This window comes from Pinus tabuliformis, chromosome 7, assembly GCF_031772625.1.
Source record: "Pinus tabuliformis cultivar Carrire ecotype Pingquan chromosome 7, CPIR1, whole genome shotgun sequence".
NCBI classification, from domain to species: domain Eukaryota; kingdom Viridiplantae; phylum Streptophyta; class Pinopsida; order Pinales; family Pinaceae; genus Pinus; species Pinus tabuliformis.
The window spans coordinates 497,175,892-497,192,458 of record NC_142293.1 but is presented as its reverse complement, the minus strand read 5'-3'; positions in this window follow the sequence as shown (position 1 = coordinate 497,192,458).

Sequence of the window (16,567 nt, the reverse complement as noted above, 5' to 3'; positions counted from 1 at the left end):
AATAATGAGTTTTAACCACCTTGACACTTCTACCTAGGGCACACTTCACGGGAAGATATTTTATTACTTGTTGGGAGGTTGAGGTAGTTACATGGCATAGCTCTCTAGGGTGCACCTCACCTAGGTTCTCTCTCATCTTATTGCATGGATATTTCAGCTACACTTGTAATATTTTGACATTCACTGGAGAGCTCCCTCACCTCTTTGACTTGACACATATATTATTTTATCAAGGTGGTTATGGAGGACATTATTGAGAGGCATGTGGCACCTTGGAGAGCTACATGTGGAACATTGCAGGCATTTACTTCATCTTACTATATTTGAGCATATTCTTCTAGGATACAATTGTGGAAATGCTGGAGATATATATTTTATTATTTCATTGGAGTTTTAGCATGGTCAAGACTCAAAACCCTAACTTGCCCTTATCACCTTGGATTTGTCTTGTTGGAGATATTCCACTTGCTATTTTGGGGTTTGACTACTACATCTCTTGTGGAGCACTCCATCTACTTGGCACCTTGCACATTCATACATGGAGTTGGTTGACTTGGAATTCACACGTGGATTGGTTACATGCATTTCCTAGACCACTTGATTTTTGGAGGTTGAAACTGTCCTAGGAGAAATATTTTATTGTTTTATCTCTCATGCACCTTGGAGGGTGCACTTTGTAAGCTTTCCTAGATGTACCTTTGTACACATCCCCCTAGGTTGAACATTATTTTAATATATTTTGCATGCATCCATTTTTGAGTGGTGAATTCTATGTGGACATTTTGCATGTTGACTTTATCATCATGCCTAATTTTAGTTGCACGCCCTCTCTTGGAGAGCTCCATTGTATTATTCTTCCTATTTTTGGAAGAGAGTGAGTTCTCTTCAAGAGGCTTGTGTCCACATATTGTGATATGGTTAACCATGGACTAAAGAAAGATATCACTACTACATTTTTATGATATTTGTTTGATTTGTGCATCATGTGCTTGAAGCCTTAGGGAAGATTGGAGGTATAAAATATTCTATTATGAGGTTGATAGTAATGTTTTTTTATTTTTGTGTAGCTTGGGACGTACTCCAAGCCCTAGGGTTCGCAGTTTGGAGGGAAAAGTGCCACAAGAGTCACTTGTGGGCTTGGAACCCAAGCTTGGAGTTTTGCACCAATCGTGTTTGGGGAATTTCCATGGAGCACTTTGGACATGTGATGGCATGATATGATAGAGAGTGAAAAGGAGAATCCAAAACTTCGAGAATCATCGAATTCTGAGTTGTCCTTAGTGAGATATGAATTTTTGAAGTTAATTGTTGGGTTGACACCATAAGAGTCAAGGTTGGCTTAAGCTTAGTAAGCCTTCTTGATAGCTGGACAACCCTTAGATGAAGTTTTGGAGGAGCCCTCTTATGTGTATAAATAAGAGGTGAGGAGGAGGCATTTGAGCATCCATTTGTGCAACACACACAAGAAGAAAAGAGCTCGATGGAGGAGAGGATTTTTTGTTCTAGGGTCGTAGCAAGGAGAGGTAGACCAACGAAGGAGGAGAGGGATCTTTCAAGACTAGTTCAAGGATCTGTATGCTCAAGAGAAGGCCGAGTACCTTGCTGAAAGGATGAGGTAAAGAAGAATTGTTTCAAGGGCTCATTGAGGCATAAAAGAGGCAAGGTATGGCTATTTTGGGTGGGTTGTAGGTGGCAGCATAGGTCTGTGGTAGGCCGCAGGCCTAGCCACTCCAAAAAAGGCCAATGTGTAGGTGTTAGGGGCTACAAAGTGCCTAGAACAACAACACATGAAAGGAGGAACCTTCCTTGCCTAGGTTGTAGCAAAAGGGAGGTTGTTTGAGTGGGTATTTGAGGGTTGTTGCAGCATGCACATGCCCTAACGAGGGACAACGGTACAACAGAGTTGGAGTAGAATTTATGTCATGTTTTATGTCAAATATTAGACCGATTTTGGATCAATTTTTTGAGCAGCCTGTGGGAGCCAAGTGTTGGAGTTGTCTTTGGCGAGAAGAAACTCCAACTAGGTGCAGATCTTGTAGTGATTGTATTGGGTGCCATTGGTCTGGTGGAGGGTAGCATGTTGGCTACCCAAAGTAGCCCTAGACAAGCTATCTTGAAGTGACAAAGAATATTTGAAGGTTGGTTGAATATTGGTGTCAAAAGTGCAACACTTTAATGGACAAAAGTGATTGCTAGCCTGGCAGATTGGAGCTCGGGAATTGGCCAGCCTAGGGAGAAGATTGGATCAGCCTGTGTCCATGTAGCAGAAGTGACTTGCAGAAGCATTAGGTGACAGCCCTCCTAGAGTCTCGATGTGTTGTCCTTTGAAGGAATAAGGGGAAGCTAGTGAGCAATACGGGTGCGAAGGACCGGCAAGACAAGATATGACATAGAAGTTGTAGCGAAGATTGTCATTGTATCTTGTATAACATAGATTGTTGTATTACTCAAAATTGTTTTAATATAACGAAGATTGGGTTGTACATTATTGTACAATATTTTGTTAAAAAGTGTGTATACTTGTGCATATATGATTTACTGCTTTAGATTTTCCGTTGTGCAAAGTAGTTATGGTTGAGATTCTTGGTTTGGTAGTGTCAGTGATTTTAAGACTCTAACCTAGACCCAAGACCGTGGAAATTCAACATGGAATCAGAGCGAGTCTGAGCTACTTTGGAAGTCAGTGAATCAGAGTTGTGCACAACAAAGTACAACTTAAGAGGGAGTTGATGTAAATGGTTTCATTATGAGTTATTATGATGTAAATGAGTTTGTTAGTGGTTACTATAGTAAAGAATATTGTAATTAATTCTTTGATAGATAAGCTCAAGTAGTTTAGCAAAAAGGGGAAAGTTGTTCTAACTCCCCTAGGATTTGGCAAAGATAGGATAGATGCATGTATTTGACTTTTTAGAGTGGAATTCGACCTCCTTAGGAGAAATTCGACCTCATCTCCCATATTAGGCTAAAATGTAATGTAATCAAAGGTTGGATATTGGAAACACATGCTCTTGAACTAGTGTACTTGATATTGCCAGAAATATATGCAATTGCGGCTATTTTTATGGGATTCTTGTGTTGTGGTAGTGGCTCTGTTTTTCTTTTGTTTTCTTTTATATTTGATTATTAGACCTATCTAGTAGCCATCTACATTTCATCTTATTCTTTATCTCATGAGTTTAAAATAGAAATCATCATCTGAATGCTCTGTTTTGTTTGGGATTATCATTTCAATGTTTTCCTTCTAGATAAGTGAATTCATGTTTTTGCTCACTTAACTCCTACCCCTACCCTCCCCCAAGTGTATATGGGTGGTACCCAACATTTGGTGTTGGTCTCTCTGTTTCCTCGACAAAGCCTCCATTTCAATGGGGGAAAATGAGGCCCTCCTCCCACGCATCAATTCTGATACTCCTTTGGCACTGATGACACTAGTAACTTTGCCCTTCTCTTCTAGATAACATGATCCTTATCTGTTAAAGTTCACAACTAGGGCCAAACTCCACATTGGTCATCTGATTTATGAAAGCTGATATTTTTCTTGGATTCCTCTCTCTGAGAGGTGTACGATTGATCTAAAGATCATCTGATTCTGACATGTACAAATGGAGTGATGAATTTATTATGATTATAGTCAAATTGTCAAGGTCGACCAACAAACTTATGTAGGCTGATAATGCACCTGCGTTGAGATCAATAAATTAATTTTCAAACACCAGACTTTAGTTTGATATAAAACGATCTTCTTTAACCTGAAAACCGCAGGCTATCAAAACAGGGCCTCTGTTCTTCCACATCAAACTGGATTTTTCTATTAGTATCATATAGACACGGTCACTGCACTCTTCCTCAACGCATAAAAAAAATGGTACCCATTCGTTCAAACAAAAAAACGGAAATCATTTTATTGCCACTGTGTTAATATTAATATCATTACAAAACACAACTCATTTGCATCCACCGATACGCAGCACCTCACAGGCTTAAAATCCACGCATCAGAGGTCACACCCAAAAACAAAAAAAAAAACGATCATTATACATCTGTTGCTCTATTATGGGACAGCGCAGGTTCTTAGTATACCTCTATCTGAATACACGAACAGTAAAACAAATACCAAAAGGAAAAAACGTTGGTTCAACACAGAGCTTCAGGCATATAAAGACATTGGTATCTAATCATAAAAAAATCACACTATCGACCTCTGAGCCGATTCTTTTTCCCCCCCATTTACACACAATTACATAATGGTATCTATCCCCCGGTTTCATCAGCGTTGAACGCTCTAATACTACTCTATCAAAACCGAGAGAGAGCATCCTCATTGGATCACGTTAATGAAAATGAGTAACGACGCAACAAAATGAGAAGAATGTGGACAACGAAGCCGCCAGAATGGCTGGTCCAGCATTGGAATAGGTAGCATTTCAGAAGGTCCTTCGGATTCTCCACAATAAACACTATTTTCCATCCCACGTTGCGTATACTTCAAGATGACAACGCCTGAACCAACACCTGGACTGTCAGTTCTGCAACAGATTGCCGTCCAGTCGCCGATGGGCATGCCGCGATTCCAGGGATTGACATTTACAAGTTTTCGGCGCTCTGAGCTAACAGAAGATTACACATCAGAACTAACTCAATCTCCTCGTTTTTATTACAACAAATACACAATCTTTTAATTTAAAATTCCAGCAAGAAAACTCCTAGCTAACAACACTCACTTACACCTGTTGTAACACACTCACTTACAGTAATAACTAATTATTTAGGAAATCGAATTCTTTAGTAACCACACAGAAATAAATTTCACCCTGTCAGGCCACAACATGTGGACAATTTTCCACATTGCTGGCCAGGTCCGATGCTCCTGCATCAATCTCCCAGAGAAGAAAAGATTGGTTCTTTAAACTTTCAGGACTTACACCGTATTTCTGCAATTCAGTTGCTGTCAACCAACTAGAATCCTCCATTGGCTGCTCTTTCCACTTGACAAGATACTGAAAATATGTTTGTCCTCGAGTTTTCTTGGATATCCTCTGATCTAAAATAGCTTCAACTTCTTTCTTGAGTGTTTTTGGTACCTGTTCTGCCCAATCCACAGTTTGAACTTCATCACCTGTAGCTTCAGTCTGCAATTCTGTTTCTGCCTCTCTGAATGGATACAAGTCTGCAATATTAAAAATGGGAGATATTCCGATCCCTTCTGGCAACTCTATCTCATATGCATTGGCTGAAAATTTCCTTTTGATTTTACATGGCCCTACCTTCTTCAGTTTCAGCTTGTTGTAAGTTTTTGTAGGAAATCTCTCTTTTCTCAAATATGCCATGACTAAATCTCCCACTTGAAATTCTTTTTATCTTCTTTTCAGATCTGCCTTTTGCTTGTATTTCTTGTTGTTGTCCTGTAGTTTGCCTTTGACCTCTTCCTGTAGCTTTTGCATTTGTTCAGCAAACTCTTCAGCACTTGCACTTCTAGCTTCCTGTTTTCCCAAGTCTCTTAGTTCATATACTCCTCTCGGATGCATTCCAAACACAATCTGAAATGGACTCATTCCAGTGCTTCGGTTTGGTGTGTCATTGTAAGCAAATTCAGCTTGAGCTAATGCCAAATCCCACTGTTTTGGATTTTGATGTATCAAACTTCTTAATATATTCCCTAAGCTCCTATTTACAACTTCAGTTTGTCCATCCGTCTGAGGATGGTAAGCTGAACTAAAACTGAGCTTAGTTCCCAGTTTCTTCCAAAGTGTCCTCCAGAAATGCCCCACAAATTTAGTGTCTCGATCTGATACAATACTTACAGGCAAACCATGCAATCTTACAATCTCTGAAAAGAACAAATTTTCTATGTGTGTGGCATCATTAGTCTTCTTACAAGCAATAAAATGAGCCATTTTAGAAAATCTGTCTACAACAACATAAATAGAATCATTTCCTCTTTGAGTTTTTGGTAAACCCAAAACGAAGTCCATACTCACTGCATCCCATGGTCGATCTGGTATGGACAATGGCTGATATAGTCCGGTATTTTGACTCCTTCCTTTGGCATACTGGCATACCCTGCATTTCTCAACAAACTTTTTGACATCAGTTTGCATTTTAGGCCAATAATAAAAAGCATTCACCTGAGCAAAAGTTTTGTCTTGTCCAAAATGGCCAGACAATCCGCCACTGTGCTTTTCTTTAATGATGTTCTCTCTCATGGAACATTTTGCGATGCACAATTTGTTGCTTTTAAATAAAAACCCTCCTTGAACAAGGTAATCCATCCATTGACTTTTGTTATGGCTCACTGGATTGTGCACTGCTGTGTAGATGTCTTTAAAATCCTCATCATCCTTATACATTTCTATCATTTGGTCAAAACCTACAACACCCACTTTAAATTCTTGCAAAAGAAAACTTACTCTGCTCAATGCATCCGCTACTTTGTTAGACTTACCACTTTTATGCTTTATTACAAAAGTGAAACTTTGCAGAAATTCCACCCACTTGGCGTGCTTCTGATTTAGCTTTGGCTAGTTATTAATAAACTGTAAAGCATGGTTGTCTGAATATAAGATGAACTCCTTCGGTAGCAAGTAATGTCTCCACTTTTTTAATGCCTGCACAATAGCGTAAAATTCTTTATCATAAGATGAATATTTTTTCTTTGCATCATTTAACTTCTCGCTGAAATATGCTATTGGCCTTTGCTCTTGGCTTAGCACCGCACCAACTGCTTCTCCACTTGCATCGGTTTCCACTTGAAAAACTTTCTCAAAATTTGGTAAGGCTAGAATAGGCTTTTCTGTTATCTTTCTTTTCAACAGATTGAAACTCCTATCAGCTACTTCTATCCATCGAAATGGCTGATTGGCCTCCTTGATTGTCTCAAGGATTGGTGCACAAACTTGACTAAATCCCTTTATAAATTTTCGGTAGAAACTAGCAAGTCCATGGAAACTCCTTACCTCAAAGACACTCCTGGGAGTAGGCCAGTCTTTGATTGCTTGTACCTTTTCCGGATCCATTTTCAAACCGTCTCTGGAAATCACAAATCCCAAATACACCAGCTCCTCTTTCATGAAACTACATTTCTTCAGATTGATTAGTAGTTTCTCTTTCTGCAGAGTTTTCAAAACTAACTTCAAGTGTTCCAAATGTTCCTCTTTACTTTTGCTGAAAACTAGAATATCATCAAGGTAAGCAACAACAAATTTACCTGTGTATTCTTTCAGGACCTCGTTCATTAGTCTCATGAATGTGCTGGGCGCATTAGTAAGCCCAAAAGGCATCACTAACCACTCATATAATCCACTGTTGGTTTTAAAAGCTGTTTTCCACTCATCGCCTTCCCGGATTCTGATCTGATGATACCCGCTTTTCATATCTATCTTAGTGAAGTACCTGGATCCACTTAAACAATCCATTAAATCATCCATCCTGGGCAAAGGAAATCTATACCTGACTGTTATCTTGTTGATAGCTCTGGAATCGGTGCACATGCACCATTCTCCTCCCTTTTTCGGACTAAGCACTGTTGGTACAGCACACGGACTCAGACTTTCCCCAATCAGCCCCTTGTCCATCAGCTCTTGAACCTGTCTTGCAACTTCTGCATTTTCCTGAGGAGTTAATCTATATGCAGCTTTGTTAGGTAGACTTGCTCCTGGTATTAAGTCGATATGGTGACTTATACTTCTAACCGGTGGTAATTCATTTGGCAATTCATCCACAATGATATCCATGTAACTATTTAACACAGATTGAATTTCTTCAGGAAAATCATTTAAATTTGTGGAGGTTAAAATTACCTTTGGCCTTCCCACGATAGTGAAATGCACCTCTTCGCTTTTATCAACCTCCTGTAGCAGTTCCTTACCACTCACCAACATGATACTATTTTCAGGCAGCTCTTTATCAGCATCATTCTTCACGGGCAGCAACGTATGCTTAACTCCATCCTTTTCTATGGTGTAGGTATTTCTTCTTCCATCATGAATCGCCTTTCGTTCAAATTGCCATGGTCTCCCCAATAACAGGTGACATACGTCCATGGGAATTATGTCACATAAAACCACATCTCTGTATGTGCCAATCTGCATTTCCACATTACATTGTTCTGTCACGGTGACTTGATGACCCTTCTGAAGCCAAGATACTTTGTAAGATGCAGGATGCGCTTTCTTTGTTACCCCAAGCTTTTCCACCATCTCTGTAGACACAAGATTGCCAGTACTCCCACTATCAATTATAACCTTACAGCACTTACCCTTTGATTTGCATGTAGTCCTGAACAAGTTCTTCCTTTGCGCAGGTTCTCCAATCTCTTTTTCTGATCTCAGCAAAGTTCTTCTGAGCAGCAATGATTCACCTTCCTCCGGTGGTTCTTCCTTCTCTACAAGTCGAGGTGGTTCCGGCTTTGCCTCAGCCACATTTGCACCTCTCTGGCTTGCTGATTTGTTCTGAGGACAATTCCACGACGTATGTCCCCATTCTCCACAGGTATAACACCTGACATCTCTCCCCCGCCCTCTTCCTCTGGGCGCGAATCTTCCTCTACTAGAGTCCCCCATCTGTGGTGATCTGTTGCTTGAACTTCCTGCTTCAAACTGATGCTGTGTTCCTCTAGATCTGACTGATCCTCTACTTCTTGCTGAGCTCTTTCCTCTGCTTCTTTGACTCTGTTTCCGCAATAATTTCTCCTCTGCTTTCAAACTTGCCTGATAGGCATCTTCAACAGTTTTCAAACTTAACAGGCTAATCTCGTCTTGGATCTCATACCTTAGCCCATTAACATATCTGGCTACTTTCTCCAGATCATCTTCTACATGCCCTGTTCTGATGTTTAACCTGTAAAATTCTTCAGTATATTCTTTAACAGACATTCCTTTCTGCTTCAAATTTTGCATCTGCTTAAAAAGATTCAAATGATAGTCTTTAGGCAAAAACTTGGCTTTGAGTTTGCTTACCATTTTATCCCACTGCTTGATCTTAGATTTCCCCTTTCGCGTTCTTGATGTCTGTAACTCGTCCCACAAGATAGCTGCATGGACCTTCAGTCTAGTGACTGCAAACTTCACCCTCTTATTCTCCTCAATCTCTTCATAATCGAAATATTGATCTATGGATCTGATCCAATCCATGAGTTCCTCGGCATTTAAACTCCCTTCATACATAGGAATTTCTACCTTGGGTTTACTTCCAACTTTTGCCAGCATCTTGAGGACTTTGGCAGTTTCATTTTCTTCTCCTGCTTCCGCTTCTTCCTCAGATTCTTCGGAAGAACTCTTAGCTCCCTCATCAGGTGCTCTTCTCTGGGCTGTTTCCATTGTCTCCATTCGTTCACGCAGTCTTCGCACTTCTTCTATCAGGACTGCATTTGGTTCTGGTCTTCCTCGACCAATTCCTCGCCTTGGCGGCATCTTAGCTGCAACCACCTGGATCTTTTGGCTCTGATACCAAAAATAATGCACCTGCGTTGAGATCAATAAATTAATTTTCAAACACCAGACTTTAGTTTGATATAAAACGATCTTCTTTAACCTGAAAACCGCAGGCTATCAAAACAGGGCCTCTGTTCTTCCACATCAAACTGGATTTTTCTATTAGTATCATATAGACACGGTCACTGCACTCTTCCTCAACGCATAAACAAAATGGTACCCATTCGTTCAAACAAAAAAACGGAAATCGTTTTATTGCCACTGTGTTAATATTAATATCATTACAAAACACAACTCATTTGCATCCACCGATACGCAGCACCTCACAGGCTTAAAATCCACGCATCAAAGGTCACACCCAAAAACAAAAAAAAAACGATCATTATACATCTGTTGCTCTATTATGGGACAGCGCAGGTCCTTAGTATACCTCTATCTGAATACACGAACAGTAAAACAAACACCAAAAGGAAAAAACGCTGGTTCAACACACAGCTTCAGGCATATAAAGACATTGGTATCTAATCATAAAAAAATCACACTATCGACCTCTGAGCCGATTCTTTTTCCCCCCCATTTACACACAATTACATAATGGTATCTATCCCCCGGTTTCATCAGCGTTGAACGCTCTAATACTACTCTACCAAAAACGAGAGAGAGCATCCTCATTGGATCACGTTAATGAAAATGAGTAACGACGCAACAAAATGAGAAGAATGTGGACAACGAAGCCGCCAGCATGGCTGGTCCAGCATTGGAATAGGTAGCATTTCAGAAGGTCCTTCGGATTCTCCACAATAAATGCTATTTTCCGTCCCACGTTGCGTATACTTCCAGATGACAACGCCTGAACCAACACCTGGACTGTCAGTTCTGCAACGGATTGCCGTCCAGCCGCCGGTGGGCATGCCGCGATTCCAGGGATTGACATTTACAAGTTTTCGGCGCTCTGAGCTAACAGAAGATTACACATCAGAACTAACTCAATCTCCTCGTTTTTATTACAACAAATACACAATCTTTTAATTTAAAATTCCAGCAAGAAAACTCCTAGCTAATAGCACTCACTTACACCTGTTGTAACACGCTCACTTACAGTAATAACTAATTATTTAGGAAATCGAATTCTTTAGTAACCACATAGAAATAAATTTCACCCTGTCAGGCCACAACATGTGGACAATTTTCCACATTGCTGGCCAAGTTCGATGCTCCTGCATCAGCTGAGAAGCCCAACAGTCACGTCTATTCATCCTCTACATTGCATATAAATAGAAGGTGACTTAGCCTCATTTGGACACACTCATCTTTACACTTCTCTCTCTCTCTCCTCGTCGATTGGGTATGGATTTCTGGGCCTCTATCTCTCCACACGTCTAAAATTTCAGGAGACTGAAATTTTAGGAGACCGAAATTTTAGGAGACCGAAATTTCAGGAGACCAAAATTTCAGGAGAGTGAAATTTCAAGAGGCCAAATTTCTAGAAAGTTTGACCAAGTTTTGACCAGCATGCGTTCACCTCCTTTGTCTACATTTTTGTGAGGGCTATCTCTATTTAGGTAGGCTACATTTCTGGGCACAAAAATCAAGGCTAAATGTTGATTGTTGACCAGTGTTAATTGCAGGTAGGGCTGGCCACAGGTGGGTTGTTTGACTAGACTTTGACTGGGTTGAATTTGAATTTTTGGATGGTTGTTTTATCTTGCTTTTTGGATGCTAAAGTTGACTGCAGTTGACCGATTTGTTGAGGGTCAAATCTTACCTGTTGATCGACGTTGACTTTTATTGTTAGGGCTCTTTTGTTGCTGTTATAAATTATCAGATTTGTAAATTGTACTATCTATTTCTACTGAACTACTGAAGACTAAAAGAGAATTTGATCAAGGGTTTCCCCACATTGGGGTTTGTTCATGGCTGGTGCCACATCTTGTGTCTTCTTGTCTTGGCTTGTCTTCTGTTGTTTATGTTTATGTTCTATCTAGATTTTTACTATCATGTTGATGTGATTGCTAATCTGAATACTAATACTGGGCTAATAAAGAAATTGAAGTAAAATTTGTCTAAAGCATAGAACATACCATTGTTGCCTAAAATTAACATTATTTGTATCCCACCCAATTCCTCCCTTCCTCCTCCCCCTGCTGCTACTCACAGCATGTAATCCAATAGCATCGCCTACTGGTGACATGCATCATCATGACTCAAAATGATATGCATCGAAATTATTTATTTAGTCCACTGCAAATGGACCCAATGCACCTTGATACCTCGAATCTCAAGTCTGATTCTATCTGTTCCCATGTGATTTGCTTCTTGAGAAGCACAACCATTGCTCGGATTTCCACCTAAACGCATGAATCCTCGGCTTTAATAAGTCACAATAATAATAATAATTATTATTTTCTTTATTCCTTTGACAAGTACATTACATGATGACTCAAATACATTAAATGAAGACTGAACCTAGTTACATTTTCCAACATCATGGTGTATGCCCACATACTGTAGTTTTCTGCACCTGAAAGTTTTTCTATCAAAGCATTTGACACAACATGGATAAGGGATGATGCCATTTGCACACAAATTTCACAAGTTCAATCCTGTTAGTTGAACTCAACACCAATTTAACTTTGCTTTGTTACCAAAGGTTAGTTTTATATAGAGACAAAACTGATAAAAGCATAACAAACTATAATAAAAATCAATCAATCAAAATAATACATAACACACTAATGTTGGGTATTATATACCCTACAAGCACTTCACTTAACTTAACTTGGATTCTATTGATAAAAAATATTTCTTGAGCATGCCCAACTTTCTCGGTCTCATCCTTAGCTCTCTGACATAGATCTTCTTTGGTCTCCAATCTGACAGATTCCAAATATCTTATTTCTATAATATAATTTTGGGAGATAAAGTTAGCAGATCAAGAAATAGTTTGATGCCTGATTGTGCAAAAATAACCTATAAAGGAACTAGAATAAGAAAGACGAGTGGAAAATCACGTTAGTTCTTTGTGCCAGGTGATTCTTTATTGATCAATTTTCTCAACAAATGAAAAATTTAGAAAAAAAATCTCATAATTCAATAAGAATCATCGTTTCTAGATACAAAATATCTTTGAATGAGATTTGGCATTTTGATCCTTAGGTGCAACCCACTAGGGGAAACTCCAATTACAACCCTCTAGAGGAGACTCACATAACTTTACATATTTGCTCTAATTTATAGAACTTAAGAGTTTCCACACTTTCGAGATCAAGTATATCTCTCATCAACTCTTTGTTGATGGCACAATTCTCCTTGGAGAAAATATGCAAACAAAGGCTAAACATTGTCCTTATAAAAGATGGAGTTGACTGAAAAAAATGCCACTATCTATGCCTAAAATCATCTCCATTGCTAGGAGAGAACCTTGAAAATCTAGGAGATCCATTTAAATAAGGCTCCGGGAGCTTTCAGATCTCTAGGAATGCCTATCTAAAACAAAGTAAAAATAATTGGGAAGCGATAACAGAGAAAAAAATAGTCAAGGACTCAACCCTTACAAAAGAGATGGCTATACTAGGGAAGGATGCTCCATCTCTTGAATTCATCTTTCATTGCATGCCTTATATTCGGTTGGAGAATCATTGTACCTATAAATGTGTTCTTCAAGAGGTTATCAGAGAAGATGCCCCTTTTAAACTGGTGTAGAATTTAACAAGAGGAAATAGTAATCCATCATTTAACAACAACTAAGAATGTTTGGGAGTATAATGGACCATTTAGTATCTAATTGTACATGAGGGTAAAGGCTTGTGTTCTATTGGAGTTGAGGTTAGTAAGAAGGTACTTGAAATTCTAACTTCCCCAAACACCACAAGTTGTGTTGAAGTGTAGTTCCATATAAGATCTTTCATACACACATTATAATTCTAAGTGAGTCCTTGGAAACTAAATTTTGTAGAAGAATGCTTACCTGAACAGATATTTATGTTAAAGGCTTGGAGTTCAACGGTTCATATGATGAGATTCCATCTTGCTACATTCCCATAAAATATTTATTTTCATTTTTTCTAATTGATATTGACAGACAGTCTTAAGAAAGTAATTCATATTCCATAAAAGAATTATAGAGATGATTGAACCAGGTTGAAAGAAGTAATAGTTCATTCCATTGATCAAAAGAACAACTTCTTAAGGAGGCAGGGAAAACTTTCATGCTTAGAATTTGTGCGTGGGATCATCTAAGTAGTAGAGGTGCTTACATTCAATTTCTGATATTGGAAAGTTTAACCAAACTAGATTCTAAACTGAAATCAAAGAATTATCACCATTCTATAGCTATCATTTTCTATTGTCATTTCTCATGACTGAATTATATTGCCACATTCAGAACAATATGTTTTTTGATTGTAATTCTTTGTGCTTCAAATTTTTTTCAAATAAAGATGCATTGACCTAATGAAATGTAAAATTTTCCTAAAAGTTACCTTAAAATCCCTTAACAGTAGAGAATTAGCATCAGTCATTAGAAAATAACTTGATCAATGGATCTTCATTGCAACATATTCACTGTAGTAGTAGTAGTAGTATTCCAAATTAATGCAAACTAAGTTGACGAATAAAATTTCCCAAGCTGTAAATAACTTTTTCAGTGTGGGAACATGAAAATATTTGAAATAGTCCTTATTTCATGCTTTACATGGAATTGTTGAATGACCTGAAAATCATACCTTTAAAAAAGATGAACTCTAGCTAGCCGCAGTTGTGTGATATAAGTTACAAACCATTAGTCCAAGTCTCCCTCTCTTGCTTCAGACATAAGAGTATCACCATCATCCTTTGCCCTCACAGTAGCTAAGTTGTTCCCCTGAACATCAATTCCCTCGTCTGGTCTGCTAGAAATAGCCTTTAATCCATTGTTTGCAAGACCGAAGCTTGTTTCAGCTTGAGCTTGCTGAGTTGTTGAAAAGGAAGCCCTAAATGGCCCCGCAAGAGAGACCTCGAAGTTCCTGCTTGTCCCTCTACCACTACCATTACCATTAAAATTAGCTTCTTCGTGGATATGCAATATAACAGCAACAACACCACCAGAATATTCTCGCTGATTTGGGGCAATACTACTAGTAATGACCATGATATTGCAACAACTAATTTCAGGCCCAAAAGGTTCATTATTATTGTTTTTATTTTATTTTCCCAAAATACTCCATGAAGAAAACCCATCAAGATTTCCACCTGGCCCATTCGATGTGCTGCCAGAATTCCGAACCCAATGAGAGCTTTGCCCACAGGAGCAAGCCTACTAATACTCCACGTCATCTATGGGCATCTCATATCGACAATCTGGACAATGATTATGCTATTCAAGCCATGAAAGAATGAAAACAGAATGGTACATGTGTTTATAGGGCATCTACCTTACTTCGGTGCCCACTTCAAATTCATCCTTCCATACTGCACACTGTGTAGAATCCATAAAAAGACTTCGGTGCCCACTTCAAATTCATCCTTCCATACTGAACACTGTGTAGAATCTGTAAAAAGAAGGTCTTGGGTAATTTTGATGGTGGGCATAGGACCTATGGAAGCTTTGGAGGCAGGAGGTCATATAATATAATTGGAAGCTTTGGAGGCGGGAGGGCATATAATATAATTATAAGTTTTTAAAAATTTTAAAAATATTTAACTTTTAATATATTATTTTATAGACGGGAGGGCATATAATATAATTATAAGTTTTTAAGAATTTAAAAAATATTTAACTTTTAATATATTATGTTCTGATAATATATGGCATATAATATAATTATAAGTTTTTAAGAATTTAAAAAATATTTAACTTTTAATATATTATGTTCTCATAATATAAATGAGATTGGATATGATAAGATATCATAGATGAAATTGGATTAGAGTTATTGTATTTTTGTAGAAATAAATATTTATTATGTAAAATATGTATAAATTTTACTTTTAAATATTAATGGTGTTTTTTTTAACTAGGTAATCCAATAGGTGATTTAGAGATTCAAGTATTTAAAAGAAATCCACATTTTTTAAATAAATTGTGTAAAATATTTTAACATAAAGAATTATTTTTTAATAATAATAAATAATGATATTTTTTTATTATATTTTTTTTTTATATATTTTGGAGTTTAAAAAAAGTAAAAAATTAAAGAGTTGTATAATGTTTGTGGATGATTGTTGTTTTTCATAGTTTTACATAATTTTTTTCTCTTATTCCATTATTCTTACTGTGCTAAATCCATAATTTGTTGGAGTAATAATTTGGACCATGGTCAAACTAGCAACTACTACTATAACAAAAAGAGTATATCCAACAACCAATAAACTAGATATACCAAGAATTTGTCTGATAGGCATGAGCAAGTCTCCCAACAGTCCTCAACAACATAGTTGATAACAATGACAATCGTGAGAATCAAACAGATGTCATGGATACATGAGGACAAATGTCAAATGGAGATGAAAAGGGTATTAGACAATGCTTAGCCTAACCAATTTAAAAAAGGGACACCTTTGGTGTAATTAAGGCTTTTCATATACAATGGATTAAACTAGGGAGGGGAGATTATGGTATTGAACCAATTATTTTTAATTAAAATTTATAAGTCATGTAAATAGAAGTAAATTATCTAAAATAATTAGTGGTAATTTATGTCCATGGGGCATATAATAGATGATGATAGGGTGTATTGTTAAGGCATTTCGTGGTGTTAAGGTCACCAATTTGAAACTCCGTAGGTAAAAATATGGTCATGTTAAGGGCAAGTGTGGCCCAAGCTAGGTGATCATGTCGTGTTGCAAAAGGAGGTGTTGGCCCACTCCCATTTTCGATAATTTGTTAACCTTTGAATTTAACTCCTTGAGAATGTGATCAAATGATATAATCCTAAAGATTCTAATAAGCTCCATAATTCTAATCATCCTCTAATCCAATAAAGAAGTGTATAAGGAAGTCTAACCTTTCATCCACTCTATAAAAGCCTTTGAATCCTCTATCACTTGTAAGTTTAGATTGTTGAAGTGACAAAATTAAAATGACTAACATAAATGACGAATTCATATTATTTTAGTTCTTGTTCCGTAGTCATATTTTTGTTCCTAGACTAAATTAG